Source organism: Nipponia nippon, unplaced genomic scaffold, assembly GCF_047370975.1.
Source record: "Nipponia nippon isolate SJK-2023a ecotype South Korea unplaced genomic scaffold, ASM4737097v1 scaffold_42, whole genome shotgun sequence".
In the NCBI taxonomy this organism is placed as follows: domain Eukaryota; kingdom Metazoa; phylum Chordata; class Aves; order Pelecaniformes; family Threskiornithidae; genus Nipponia; species Nipponia nippon.
Window position 1 is genome coordinate 1 of NW_028262361.1, and position 15,083 is coordinate 15,083.

Genomic DNA, 15,083 nt, shown 5'->3' on the forward strand with positions numbered 1-15,083 from the left:
GCCCGCACCGATCCCCGTCTCACCCTCCTTTACCTTGACAACAGCTCGCTTCCGCTTCCCACCTTCGTCAGTCTGGCTTGCCTCTTGCAGGCTTACGCACCACCTGTAAGACATAAGCAACCCCTGTTCTTCAGAACAGGGCCAGCCACACACCACCTGAAAAATAACCGCTACTTCAGCCTATCAATCCCCACTCACCTTGTCCAAGTCAGCTCCAGGGCCCATATCCCACATCACTCCTCGCTTGGAACCTTCACATTAAATAAAGAAAAAAAAAAAAGAAGAGTTAGAAACACCATAATGTAGTCAGATAGGCACCAGTCACATGTTCCCTCTACTACCTCAGCTACTCAGACCAAGATGACTGTGCAACCTTTGCCTCAACAGTCTAGGCACAGCAGTACATCAGCCACAGACGCTTATCGCTATTCCACCAACCCCCTGACTCTACGCCCCCCGGGCAGGGCAGCTCCAGGCCAAGCACACACACACCCCGACACTCCGCAGAACACTACAAACAACAGGCCTCAAAGACATGAGAGAACTCTCACCAACAAGAACGACACCCAGACCGAAGACGCCGTCGAGCAAGACCACCTGTGGCACCGTGATGACGATGTGAGGAGCCTCTAGGGCAGCCGCCAAAACAGAGAGGAACGTCACATCCCGTAACACGAAGTTACTCTCAAAACTGAGAGGATGTTGGCGCAACGAGCCCGGCTTCAAGACCTAACAACGTAAGGATGCAGGGAAGAAACCCCCGTCCACTAAAATGGACGGCAAGAGAACAGAGCTGCTCACGCAGCTGGAAACGTCGCCGCAAAAGAGGACCGCCCGGAAACCTCCGAGACGCCAGACCGATCCATGCCGCACGCTTTTAACGCCAGAAAAGCAGCGCCCAATTGGCACTATGCCAACGAGTACAGGTGTTTCGACGCCAGGAATGGCACCCGAGGCATATGCCGCCCCAGACACACCCTGCCCACCTTAAGCGCAAAGACGACATATAGACCCAACAAACGTGTAAGACACAGAAGACACCACACAAACTACGCAACAACAGACACAGCCTGGAACCGCCCTGCCCGGCGCACGCTGCCATCGAGCTCAAGACTAATCTGCTCCCTCTAGCCGCCTAGACGGCACTGTTCCCAGACAGACCTCTCCCCTGCGCTACCTTTAAAAACCCCATCCTGCAATGGCCAACCTTGTACCCTCCCTCCCCCGACCCCTCTCCAGCACTAGAGCCTCAACTTAGCTTGCAGACGGCCGCGAGGCTGAATCCATCCTTGACAAGGAAAAACCACACTCAGCCCGCTGGATCCATCCTGCCGTCGCCAGGTTCCTCTTCACCCTCTGCAAAACAAAACCAATGCCATCACAGTCACCACCACATCGGTCAACACAGACCTTTCCCAAAACAGCTGCCACTTCACATGCGTCGTGGCAGGCTGTTCACCTGCTCCCCACCGATTCCAGAGTCCGACGCTGCAGCTGTCATCGCTTCCGGCACCTAGGATACCGAGAGACACAAAATTACCTTTGCGCTGGCAAGAAAACACCAGCCCCACGCTTCACCTCCCTACTACCCAGCTCACCTCAAACGCTCCTGCACTTCCAAAGACAGCCCCCGCAGAACCTGCAAACCCCAAGAGAAACACTGCAACTCCATTGCCATACAATACTCGGCTATGAGATGCCAACCCGGCCCACCACCGCCTCACCTTCCGGGACCGCTCGTCGACATGCAGCCGCATCCCTCCGAGCCTGCATACGGCACCTGCAGAAACCCAAGCAGAGAGGCACATGCTGAGATACTGGCCGAAACCACAGCCTGCCCGCACCGATCCCCGTCTCACCCTCCTTTACCTTGACAGCTCGCCCGCCCCACCTTCGTCAGTTTGGCTTGCCTCTTGCAGGCTTACGCACCACCTGTAACACCCAAACAACAGGAGTTGCTTATAACAGGACCAGCCACACACCACCTGAAAAATAACCACTACTTCAGCCTACCAGTCCCCACTCACCTTGTCCAAGTCAGCTCCAGGGCCCATATCCCACATCACTCCTCGCTTGGAACCTTCACATTAAATATAAAAAAGAAGAGTTAGAAACACCATAATGTAGTGAGATAGGCACCAGTCACATGTTCCCTCTACTACCTCAGCTACTCAGACCAAGATGACTGTGCAACCTTTGCCTCAACAGTCTAGGCACAGCAGTACATCAGCCACAGACGCTTATCGCTATTCCACCAACCCCCTGACTCTACGCCCCCCGGGCAGGGCGGCTCCAGGCCAAGCACACACACACCCCGACACTCCGCAGAACACTACAAACAACAGGCCTCAAAGACGTGAGAGAACTCTCACCAACAAGAACGACACCCAGACCGAAGACGCCGTCGAGCAAGACCACCTGCGGCACCGTGACGACGATGTCAGGAGCCTGTAGGGCAGCCGCCAAAACAGAGAGGAACGTCACATCCCGTAACACGAAGTTACTCTCAAAACTGAGAGGATGTTGGCGCAACGAGCCCGGCTTCAAGACCTAACAACGTAAGGATGCAGGGAAGAAACCCCCGTCCACTAAAATGGACGGCAAGAGAACAGAGCTGCTCACGCAGCTGGAAACGTCGCCGCAAAAGAGGACCGCCCGGAAACCTCCGAGAAGCCAGACCGATCCATGCCGCACGCTTTAAACACCAGAAAAGCAGCGCCCAATTGGCACTATGCCGACGAGTACAGGTGTTTTGACGCCAGGAATGGCACCCGAGGCATTTGCCGCCCCAGACACACCCTGCCCACCTTAAGCGCAAAGACGACATATAGACCCAACAAAAGTGTAAGACACAGAAGACACCACACAAACTACGCAACAACAGACACAGCCTGGAACCGCCCTGCCCGGCGCACGCTGCCATCGAGCTCAAGACTAATTTGCTCCCTCTAGCCGCCTAGACGGCGCTGTTCCCAGACAGACCTCTCCCCTGCGCTACCTTTAAAAACCCCTTCCTGCAACAGCCAACCTTGTACCCTCCCCCCCCCCGACCCCTCTCCAGCACTAGAGCCTCAACTTAGCTTGCAGACGGCCGTGAGGCTGAATCCATCCTTGACAAGGAAAAACCACACTCAGCCCGCTGGATTCATCCTGCCGTCGCCAGGTTCCTCTTCACCCTCTGCAAAACAAAACCCATGCCATCACAGTCACCACCACATCGGTCAACACAGACCTTTCCCAAAACAGCTGCCACTTCACATGTGTCGTGGCAGGCCGTTCACCTGCTCCCCTCCGATTCCGGAGTCCGACGCTGCAGCTGTCATCGCTTCCGGCACCTAGGATACCGAGAGACACAAAATTACCTTTGCGCTGGCAAGAAAACACCAGCCCCACGCTTCACCTCCCTACTACCCAGCTCACCTCAAACGCTCCTGCACTTCCAAAGACAGCCCCCGCAGAACCTGCAAACCCCAAGAGAAACACTGCAACTCCATTGCCATACAATACTCGGCTATGAGATGCCAACCCGGCCCACCACCGCCTCACCTTCCGGGACCGCTCGTCGACATGCGGCAGCATCCCTCCGAGCCTGCATACGGCACCTGCAGAAACCCAAGCAGAGAGGCACATGCTGAGATACTGCTCGAAACCACAGCCTGCCCGCACCGATCCCCGTCTCACCCTCCTTTACCTTGACAGCTCGCCCGCCCCACCTTCGTCAGTCTGGCTTGCCTCTTGCAGGCTTACGCACCACCTGTAAGACATAAGCAACCCCTGTTCTTCAGAACAGGGCCAGCCACACACCACCTGAAAAATAACCGCTACTTCAGCCTACCAGTCCCCACTCACCTTGTCCAAGTCAGCTCCAGGGCCCATATCCCACATCACTCCTCGCTTGGAACCTTCACATTAAATATAAAAAAGAAGAGTTAGAAACACCATAATGTAGTGAGATAGCCACCAGTCACATGTTCCCTCTACTACCTCAGCTACTCAGACCAAGATGACTGTGCAACCTTTGCCTCAACAGTCTAGGCACAGCAGTACATCAGCCACAGACGCTTATCGCTATTCCACCAACCCCCTGACTCTACGCCCCCCGGGCAGGGCGGCTCCAGGCCAAGCACGCACACACCCCACACTCCACAGAACACTACAAACAACAGGCCCCAAAGACGAGAGAGAACTCTCGGCAACAAGAACGACACCCAGACCGAAGACGCCGTCGAGCAAGACCACCTGCGGCACCGTGATGACGATGTCAGGAGCCTGTAGGGCAGCCGCCAAAACAGAGAGGAACGTCACATCCCGTAACACGAAGTTACTCTCAAAACTGAGAGGACGCTGGCGCAACGAGCCCGGCTTCAAGACCTAACAACGTAAGGATGCAGGGAAGAAACCCCCGTCCACTAAAATGGACGGCAAGAGAACAGAGCTGCTCACGCAGCTGGAAACGTCGCCGCAAAAGAGGACCGCCCGGAAACCTCCGAGAAGCCAGACCGATCCATGCCGCACGCTTTAAACACCAGAAAAGCAGCGCCCAATTGGCACTATGCCGACGAGTACAGGTGTTTTGACGCCAGGAATGGCACCCGAGGCATTTGCCGCCCCAGACACACCCTGCCCACCTTAAGCGCAAAGACGACATATAGACCCAACAAAAGTGTAAGACACAGAAGACACCACACAAACTACGCAACAACAGACACAGCCTGGAACCGCCCTGCCCGGCGCACGCTGCCATCGAGCTCAAGACTAATTTGCTCCCTCTAGCCGCCTAGACGGCGCTGTTCCCAGACAGACCTCTCCCCTGCGCTACCTTTAAAAACCCCTTCCTGCAACAGCCAACCTTGTACCCTCCCTCCCCCGACCCCTCTCCAGCACTAGAGCCTCAACTTAGCTTGCAGACGGCCGTGAGGCTGAATCCATCCTTGACAAGGAAAAACCACACTCAGCCCGCTGGATTCATCCTGCCGTCGCCAGGTTCCTCTTCACCCTCTGCAAAACAAAACCCATGCCATCACAGTCACCACCACATCGGTCAACACAGACCTTTCCCAAAACAGCTGCCACTTCACATGTGTCGTGGCAGGCCGTTCACCTGCTCCCCTCCGATTCCGGAGTCCGACGCTGCAGCTGTCATCGCTTCCGGCACCTAGGATACCGAGAGACACAAAATTACCTTTGCGCTGGCAAGAAAACACCAGCCCCACGCTTCACCTCCCTACTACCCAGCTCACCTCAAACGCTCCTGCACTTCCAAAGACAGCCCCCGCAGAACCTGCAAACCCCAAGAGAAACACTGCAACTCCATTGCCATACAATACTCGGCTATGAGATGCCAACCCGGCCCACCACCGCCTCACCTTCCGGGACCGCTCGTCGACATGCGGCAGCATCCCTCCGAGCCTGCATACGGCACCTGCAGAAACCCAAGCAGAGAGGCACATGCTGAGATACTGCTCGAAACCACAGCCTGCCCGCACCGATCCCCGTCTCACCCTCCTTTACCTTGACAGCTCGCCCGCCCCACCTTCGTCAGTCTGGCTTGCCTCTTGCAGGCTTACGCACCACCTGTAAGACATAAGCAACCCCTGTTCTTCAGAACAGGGCCAGCCACACACCACCTGAAAAATAACCACTACTTCAGCCTACCAGTCCCCACTCACCTTGTCCAAGTCAGCTCCAGGGCCCATATCCCACATCACTCCTCGCTTGGAACCTTCACATTAAATATAAAAAAGAAGAGTTAGAAACACCATAATGTAGTGAGATAGCCACCAGTCACATGTTCCCTCTACTACCTCAGCTACTCAGACCAAGATGACTGTGCAACCTTTGCCTCAACAGTCTAGGCACAGCAGTACATCAGCCACAGACGCTTATCGCTATTCCACCAACCCCCTGACTCTACGCCCCCCGGGCAGGGCGGCTCCAGGCCAAGCACGCACACACCCCACACTCCACAGAACACTACAAACAACAGGCCCCAAAGACGAGAGAGAACTCTCGGCAACAAGAACGACACCCAGACCGAAGACGCCGTCGAGCAAGACCACCTGCGGCACCGTGATGACGATGTCAGGAGCCTGTAGGGCAGCCGCCAAAACAGAGAGGAACGTCACATCCCGTAACACGAAGTTACTCTCAAAACTGAGAGGACGCTGGCGCAACGAGCCCGGCTTCAAGACCTAACAACGTAAAGGATGCAGGGAAGAAACCCCCGTCCACTAAGATGGACGGCAAGAGAACAGAGCTGCTCACGCAGCCGGAAACGTCGCCGCAAAAGAGGACCGCCCGGAAACCTCCGAGACGCCAGACCGATCCACGCCGCACGCTTTTAACGCCAGAAAAGCGGCGCCCGATTGGCACTATGCCGACGAGTACAGGTGTTTCAGACGCCAGGAATGGCACCCGAGACATATGCTGCCCCAGGCACACCCTGCCCACCTTAAGCGCAAAGACGACATATAGACCCAACAGAAGTGTAAGACGCAGAAAACGCACCACACAAACTACACAACAACAGACACGGCCTGGAACTGCCCGGCGCACGCTGCCATCGAGCTGAAGATTAATCTGCTCCCTCTAGCTGACCAGAGGGCATTGTTCCCAGACAGACCTCTCCCCAGCGCTACCTTTAAAAACCCCATCCTGCAATGGCCAACCTTGTACCCTCCCTCCCCCAACCCCTCTCCAGCACTAGAGCTTCAACTTAGCTTGCAGACGGCCGCGACGCTGAATCCATCCTTGACAAGGGAAACCACACTCAGCCCGCTGGATCCATCCTGCCGTCGCCAGGTTCCTCTTCACCCTCTGCAAAACAAAACCGATGCCATCACAGTCACCATCACATCGGTCACCACAGACCTTTCCCAAAACAGCTACCACTTCACATGTGCCGTGGCAGACCGCTTACCCGCTCCCTGCCCATTCCGCAGTCTGACGCTGCAGCTGTCATCGCTTCCGGCACCTAGGATACCGAGAGACGCAGAATTACCTTTGCGCTTGCAAGAAAACACCAGCCCCACGCTTCACCTCCCTACTACCCAGCTCACCTCCAATGCTCCTGCACTTCCAAAGGCAGCCCCCGCAGAACCTGCAAACCCTAAGAGAAACACTGCAACTCCATTGCCATACAATACTCGGCTATGAGATGCCAACCCGGCCCACCACCGCCTCACCTTCCGGGACCGCTCGTCGACATGCGGCCGCATCCCTCCGAGCCTACATACGGCACCTGCAGAAACCCAAGCAAAAAGGCACATGCTGAGATACTGCTCGAAACCACAGCCTGCCCGCACCGATCCCCGTCTCACCCTCCTTTACCTTGACAGCTCGCCCGCCCCACCTTCGTCAGTCTGGCTTGCCTCTTTCAGGCTTACGCGCCATCTCTAAGACGCAAACAACAGGCGTCCCTTATGCCTGGACCAGCCACACCCCACCTGAAAAATAACCACTACTTTAGCCTATCAATCCCTGCTCACCTTGCCCAAGTCAGCTCTGGGCCCATATCCCACATAGCTCCTCGCTTGGAACGTTCACATTAAACAAAAAAAGTTAGAAACACCATAATGTAGTTAAATAGCTACCAGTTTCATGTGCCCTCTAATACCACACACCAACCCACCCTCTTTACAGCACTGACCTCATTTCTCCTTCGTGTCCCTGGACAACTCATCCTTCTGCATCTTGAAAACAATTAGTATTGAACATGTCACCTGGATCCTGAGCAATAGCTTAACAATTCCAGAGGTCTTGTTCCTATTTAGCAATACCATCTACAGGCCAACCACAGCCTGCTATTAAAAGAAATATGTAACTCAAATATCAGGCCCTACACATATAAGCCTTAACACCTTTGAGATTCGTTCTGCTCAAGTAGCGCTCTAGTGGTCTCCGAGACATCTACCTTCATCCCCTTGGCACCTGCCAAGCACTACAGTAATTCTCGTTCCCACCCACTGCCGACAGCTACTCAGTACAAGATGACCGTACAGCCTTTGCATCAACGGTCTAGGCACAGCAACACATTAGCCACAGACGCTTATCGCTATTCCACCAGCCCCCTGACTCTACGCCCCCCGGGCAGAGCGGCTCCAGGCCAAACACACGCAAGTACACACCGACACTCCACAGAACACTACTAACAACGTGCCTCACAGATGAGAGAGAACTCTCAGCAATAAGAGCAACACCCGGACCGAAGACGCCGTCGAGCAAGACCACCGTGATGGCTATGTGAGGAGCCTCTAGGGCAGCCCCAGTAAAAGAGTGGAACGTCACGGCCCGTAACACAATGTTATTTTCAAAACTGAGAGTACGCAGGCGCAACGAGGCCGGCTTCAAGACCTAAGAACGTAACGATGCAGGGAAGAAACCCCCGTCCACTAAAATGGACGGCAGGAGAACAGAGCTGCTCGCGCAGCCAGAAGCGATGCCGCAAAAGAGGACCGTCGGAAACGTCGAAACGCCAGACCGATCCACGCCACACATTTATCGCCAAAAAAGAAGCGCCCGATTGGCACTATGCCGATGAGTACAAGCGTTCGAGACGCTAGGGATGGTGCCCGAGGCACGTACCGCCCTCCTTGGGTGCAAAGACGACATCGAGACCGAACAAAGGTGTAAGACGCAGAAGACACGACACAGACCATGCAACAACAGACACAGCCTGGAACCGCCCTGCCCGACGCCCGCTGGCATCGTGCCAAAGAAAAACCTGCTCCCTTTACCTGCCCGGAGGGCACTGTTCCCAGACATACCTCTCCCCTGCGCTACCTTTAATACCCCTTCCTGCAACGGCCAACCTTGTCTCCTTGCCCCCTTCCAAGTGCCAGCCCCTCAACTCAGCTGGCAGACAGCCAGGAGCGTGATTCCATCCTGGAGAAAATACACATCAGCTAGCTGATATTTTCCCCACGCTCCCCAAGTTCCTCTTCATCCTCTGCAAAAAATTCCCACACCACCAGCAGTAAGCATCCCAACAGCAGACGCCTACCTCTTCCGCACCGCTTTCATCCTCGGAAGCGCCGTGGCGTTCCGCTCGCCTGCTCCGTGCCGATTCCAGAGACGGAGGCTGCGGCCGTCGTTCCTTGTGGCACTAAAATGCTCAGATACACAAAATTACCATTGTGCTTGTGAAAAGTCACCATTCCCGTGCTCCTCCTCCCCGCTACCCAGCTCGCCTCAAATGCTAATCCGATTCCCAAGGCGGCCTCCGCAGAACCTGCCAAACCAAAGAGAAAAGCTTCGTCGAGTCGCGGCACGACACTTTACTCTCGGGCACAAACAGGCCCGCGACCACCTCGCCTTCTCGGACCGCTCAAAGCGCTGCTTCGCTCCTCTGATACTACATGCATCATATGCAAAAAAAATCAAAGCGAATAACAGATGCAGAGATACTACCCAAAATGAGAGCCTGCCCGCACCGATTCCCATCTCCTCCTCCTGTACCTTGGCCGGTTTCCAGCACTGCCTCTGCTGTTTTCAGGTTGCCACGTCGAGCTGTGAGTACCGCCTGTAAAACCCTAACAACAAAGCGTGTTTATAGCTTCACCCACAATAAGACACCTGAAAACTAACGGCTACGCCAGCCCGCTAGTCATCGCTCGCCGTGCCCGAGTCAGCTTCGGTGCCCAGATCCCACATGGCCTCACGCCTTCAAACAAAGAAACACAAACTGCAATCGACTCATACAGCTACCGGTCACATCTTGCCTCTAACACCGCACGCTGACCCGCGTTCTTATGGCGCTCACCTCACCGTCGCCTCGCACGGCTGGTGCTTCTGCACCTGCAAAAACAATGACATCGAACAAGTCACCCGGATACCGAGCGAGAGATCAACCGATTCCGCTACTCTTGTTCCCATTCGGCAATACCATCTAGAGCCCAAGTACACCCTGCCATTAAAAGAAATAAGCAACTCAAATATTAAGCCCTACATATACAAGCCTTAACACCTTTGAGATTCCATTTGCTCAACTAGCAGCACTCTAGCATTCAAGCCGAGTCTCCCAGACAGCTCCCGTCATCCCCTCGGCACCCGCCAAACGCTACAGAAATGGTCATCCTGCCTGCTGCCGATGGCCGCTCGCTTGGAAATAGGCCGTACCGCCTTTGCCAAAACAGTCTAGGCGTATTAACATTAACCGTCGCTTTTCGTGCTAATCTTCCCCGGACTCTACCATCGCTATGCCCCCAGGCGAAGCGGCTCCAACCCGGACGCGCACGCACGCAGACCGACGCTGCGCACAAACGCTACGGATGACGTCACCCAGATATCTAAGAAAAACTCTTGTCAAAAGGAATGAATCCCGGCCCAGAGATGCCAACGGGTGATAAGATCGATGGGGCCGTGAGGAAGAACCTACAGCAGCCCCACAAGTCAAATACCATCGCCAGCGATCAAGATATATAAAAAAAGATATGTCCGTAACTGGGATGACGGAGGTGTGAGAAGCCAGGCTTAAATACCTAAGAATGTTAGGATGCAGGGAACAAGTTGCAGAAAAAAACTCTGGGAAAACAGACGGCTCTCGAGCGGCGATGCTGATGCCGTCTTAATCGCCATCGCAATAAGTTACCGTCCGTAAACTTCTGATACGCAAGATACGTGTAACTGATCCACGTGGTAAACTTTAATTCAAGAAAGGAAGGACTCTGTTATCGTTACGCCGATGAGCTGACGCTTACGAGACCCTGGGTATTGCAATGTGCCCGCCAGATGCAGAAGAATAGAGACATCATGACGTGATTAAGGTATGGTATGAGACACAAGATGGACTACAAAGACTACACAGTAACACAGACGCAGGCTGGACCTGCCCTGCCCGGTAGACAGTCGTGTTTTACACAAAGAACCCCGTGCCCCCTCTGCCCGTACGTGCATAATCTCAAACCGCCTTCTCCGCTACACTGATTTTATAATGCCTGCCCGCCCCGGCTGCGCTTCCCCCACCCAGCCCATCACCTGCACAAAGATAGCTTTGGCCCTCAACTTGCCTTTCAGAGGGCTGGGGGTCAGAAACTATCTTTTAAAACAGACCACATAGGCTACCCGAGATGTCACTGCAGTCACCCAGATCCTCTTCATCATCTGCAAACACGGAGTGCCATCGCTCAGCGTCACGCCAGTCAACGCTGACCTCTTCCGCAACGACGCCTGCCTCGGAAGCGCCTTGGCCTTCCGCTCGCTTCTAGTCTAACGCCAGATGTTGCGGCCAGCATCGCCCGTGGCGCCTAGAAACCAGAAATATAAAAACAACCGTTGTGTCTGGAAGCAGTCACCTGCTCCAACAATTCTACACCTCAAAATAAACTGCTGCTACGGTTGATGTTCATCACCCACCTTGCCTGATGACCTCAGGCCAGACCTTCTGATTTGCATGTAGTTTTGCGAGTCGCTTTACACTTTCAAAACAGAGCGCTAGCTAGGCACATAGGCGCCGACAGGGGCACGTTCCCTCCGTCGCTGCGTGCCGACCTTCCTTCTCGCAACGCTCCGCTCGCCTCGTCCCTTCGGTGTCCAGCTCCCTACTATGCATCTGCAGCAACAATAAAACAAAGTCGACCGGGTGCTCACAAATACCCTAGCAAACAGCGAACCTTCCCCATTCTGACTTCTTCACTCACACTGACTTCACCTTGTCGATTCGAGCTTTACGCTGTGACCTGCCAGGCTGATGCAGCGCCATCAGTGAGTTACAAAAAAACCAAGACAGACAGAAATACCCATGAGAAGTAGACGCTGACCTCTTCTTTCCCCTACCCCAATAGCCACATGCCGGACTCATCCTTGCCCCCAGCCTCCTAACGCGGCTCCGCTCGCCTCCCGTGCCATGCCTCCGGGGTCGGCATCCATGTCAGGCACCTGCTCGTGTAGTCGGTCCGTCTCCAATGACTCGGGAACCGTAACCTTCGATGCCGGCTCCGCCTCGGGAGATTGTGGAGACACACGCAGATGTTACATACTGCTTTCCTAAACAGAGAGCCCACCGTGCAAATCCCTTGGACCGACTTAGGTACTCAAGCAACACAGAGAGCCCAAAAGCACAAATCCCAGAACGATCGATCTCAACCTCCATCGTGGCCCACAACGCCGTCTGCTCACCTTCGCTGTCACTCCTCGCTCGACTGCGCCGCTTAGCCCAGACCTATTGCTTAAACCGCAAGATTAAGTCAAGCCACCCACCGACACGCAAAAATTACGCTTACTGCCAAATAACCCCAATATAGGCAAAGACCGATGATAGGCCACACACCAAAAGAGCTACAAGTAGCAAATGACCGTGGCTCGTGTAAAGACAGACTCCTCCTTTACGGAGAACTAACTCCTAAAGGACTCCATGAGCCGCAGGACGGGGAACCCCTCGGTAGACAGCACGCTCGCATAAGAGCGCCGACATGTACGGGACAGGACGCTGGGCTGCCGGAAGCTACTTGTGTACGCAACGCTACTATTAGATAACGCTGCACTATAAAGCCTTAAGCTGAAACTGCACAGTAGTTACAGGAGACCTGACAGCAGACAGATGCTGAACGTGACTTGATGGTGACAGAATCTCATGGAGACGGGCGCCAAAAATCTCACGGAGGCCCCTCAGACCCAAACGCTTCATGAGAGATGCTTCTGGCCAAAATACGAGCTCAATGAGGAAAAGCCAAAGGTGATGCGGAGCGAGCTATTAAAATCTCCGTACAGAAGCACGCATTACTTGAGATGGCAGGATGGTTCTGCCAGGTCAGTCGGACCCAAGCACCGGGTTCTAATGCCTGTCCAGTGCTGTCCGTGATATTTCTCACGGCCTGCCACGTAACAGACGGGTCGCCCATCTGGGACCGCGTTTTGCATGTCCCAGCCCCTCCCCACCCCCGTGATGAAAATCAAAGCGAACAACTAAGGACTCTACTTAATCACCTCGGCTTCTTAAAGAAGCTTCCTTCCTCTGCTGACGGTCAACACAGACAGCCTGGTGCTGTTCCTCGCATGCGGGCTGGCCCTCGGATGCCTCTACTGCCAAAGGAAGAGAAAATGATTACGCTCCTACAACACGCTCCATCCTCTTGTTCTTCGAGAAATCAAAAGAAAGCTACCATCCCTGACCGCTACACAACAGGAGTCTGTGCAGGAGATGGCCGAGCCCAGCCCCACAAAGGGCAAAAAAACTCTATGACCCTGCTTTGCCTTGCGGCAACAGCACCCGCCATCGGAGGGCCCCAAACCCGTTTGGGACTCCCTAGGAAATTCAGATACAATTAGTTCAAAACACCTGGCAAATAAGATACAACCTAAAAACACATGTACCCCACCTTATCCCAAAAACCACTCAGATAACCCGCTTCCTCCCACACAAAACTCGCGTCTTCAACAAACACACAGACCAACGTGACACCAAACATAACAAAATCCTTACCCTCTGACACACTCTGAAAGGTATTAGCGCACCCGCATAATAAATACTCACGCCGTCGACCCGCATACCGACTTCCTCAGGGCCAGACCTGCAAAGACAGGAGGAATCCTGACGTTACCTCCCCAGATGTCCCCAGAGCTCCGCTCCCCTCTCTGCTGCTCCCATCGTGGGAAAAAGCTGGTGAGGATAACTACAAAAGGAAAAACAAAAAAAGAGAGGAAGGAGAGCCACAGGGACCTGGATGTCAAAAGACAACCTGACCTTACCTGCAGGAATACACAACAGAAATCCTGCAAAAAAACTTCTAACCAAAAGCCAGAAAATATGACAAACCCAGGAACCTCCAAAAAACCAGAACATTGCACTGCGCAGCAACAGAGACTGCCCGATGGATGAAGCTGTGAGGACAAGAGGTCCGCCGCAAAAGCGGCTCGAGACCCTTGAGCCCGATAACCTACAAAGCCCCGTTGGGAATTACAACGGCAGTCCGCCGATGGAAAAACCACAACAGCGTAACACGGTGACTCAAAGATCTAAAATGGACACCGTACGACTACAGAAACCGGTGCTAAAAACACTATAAACAAGAACATCGCTGTCGTGACCGACACTAGAAAAAGCCTCATTGGACACTTAAGGAAAAAGGCAAAAAGAAAACCAGAAAAAGCTCGCACGCCCAGGACTGTGATAAGACACACCCTTCCCTGGAGATTTTTAAGAGCACAAATACACATCCTGTTCTCCAAGAAACACGAGGGAAGACAGCGACGCAAGCCTGCACTGGAAATAAGTGCCTAGTCAATGCCTCTAAGTTACAATTTCTGTGACATCCCGATGGACGGTGAAGGGACAGAAGCAAAAATTAGCTCAGCGAATGAAATAAGAGGCATGGAGGAGCAGAGACCCGAGACTTCTGGAGGGTATATTTTGATGTACGTTAATGTACCCAATGCAGGGCCAAACATCAGACGAGTCTCGTCTCAGAAGACTTGTTCCTATGCAGAAGCCCGGACAGTTTACGCTGCGTCTCTCGTGACTTCCTCCCATCTCCCGTCGGCTGTGGAGAGACAAAACCAGAACAGACCTGATCAAAAACCAAATTCAACTGCATAACCCTTCTGAAAAAAAAAAACAGTGAACCTACCTCCCTTACCCAACCATCCCCCGCTCCCAAAACTTTGAAAAACCCCTTCTCTTCTCCTGAACCCGCAGGGAAGGAAAGCCACTCCTTCCCAACAGCTCCTGCCCTGTATTCGCACCCCTGAACCTGCCATGTCAGCTGCTCCTCTGGAACTGCTCTTCTAAGCTGTACCCCACATTCTGTAAGCTCCCCTTACCTTTCATCTTCCTGTAGACTCCAGGCTCTGCTGCAAACCCGCAAAATCAGTGAAGTCCTCATGCTTATGATCTATGAGGTACCTACTGCAAGCCGTAAAGGTTCTAGGGACAACGTGGTACTCTGTCAGCAATTAAGAAAGATGATGGACCGTTCCGTACTCTGAAAAACACTATGCCTTATGTACCTGCTGCTTTCTTGAAGAATGTCAAAACTCCATATGCATATAGATACAAGATGCCCACCTTAAACGCTGCTAGATCATCTCACCGTCAGTCCCATTATGAAAAGCTATCGAGAACTTGCATGGCAGAACTAGTGAAGAAAACA

At 53.8% G+C, this 15,083-nt stretch overlaps 2 long non-coding RNA genes across 10 annotated transcripts in view; both read right to left on the reverse strand.

Annotated features, from left to right (window-relative positions):
- Nucleotides 1-57: 57 nt before the first annotated feature.
- Nucleotides 58-6,703, reverse strand: LOC148052857 (uncharacterized). Of its 4 annotated transcripts, none has more exons than XR_015709111.1 (20): nucleotides 5,670-6,703; nucleotides 5,512-5,574; nucleotides 5,367-5,422; nucleotides 5,241-5,281; nucleotides 5,102-5,155; nucleotides 4,897-4,998; nucleotides 3,850-3,902; nucleotides 3,692-3,754; nucleotides 3,547-3,602; nucleotides 3,421-3,482; nucleotides 3,282-3,335; nucleotides 3,077-3,178; nucleotides 2,028-2,080; nucleotides 1,870-1,932; nucleotides 1,725-1,780; nucleotides 1,599-1,639; nucleotides 1,471-1,513; nucleotides 1,255-1,356; nucleotides 199-251; nucleotides 58-103 (listed from the first exon to the last, which is right to left on the reverse strand). It is a non-coding gene; the product is annotated as an uncharacterized LOC148052857 (long non-coding RNA). The 4 variants fall into 4 exon arrangements; XR_015709110.1 differs by having other exon boundaries at nucleotides 3,421-3,461; nucleotides 5,241-5,302; XR_015709109.1 differs by having other exon boundaries at nucleotides 3,421-3,461; nucleotides 5,670-6,702.
- LOC148052858 (uncharacterized) overlaps nucleotides 6,704-15,083 on the reverse strand; it is a 39,615-nt gene continuing 31,235 nt past the window's right edge. Inside the window, exons 5-19 of one of the 6 annotated variants that reach the window (XR_015709070.1) lie at nucleotides 14,999-15,068; nucleotides 14,755-14,915; nucleotides 14,364-14,474; nucleotides 13,418-13,505; nucleotides 12,922-13,017; nucleotides 11,353-12,633; nucleotides 11,062-11,243; nucleotides 9,761-9,795; nucleotides 9,457-9,530; nucleotides 9,002-9,103; nucleotides 7,330-7,445; nucleotides 7,185-7,240; nucleotides 7,059-7,108; nucleotides 6,920-6,973; nucleotides 6,704-6,816 (exon numbers count right to left, since the gene is read on the reverse strand). This is a non-coding gene — a long non-coding RNA (uncharacterized LOC148052858). Of the gene's footprint in view, nucleotides 6,817-6,919; nucleotides 6,974-7,058; nucleotides 7,109-7,184; nucleotides 7,241-7,329; nucleotides 7,446-9,001; nucleotides 9,796-11,006; nucleotides 11,244-11,352; nucleotides 12,634-12,921; nucleotides 13,018-13,417; nucleotides 13,506-14,363; nucleotides 14,475-14,754; nucleotides 14,916-14,998; nucleotides 15,069-15,083 lie in introns of all 6 variants that reach the window. The other 5 variants (XR_015709068.1, XR_015709067.1, XR_015709066.1 and 2 more) reach the window with 5 other exon arrangements.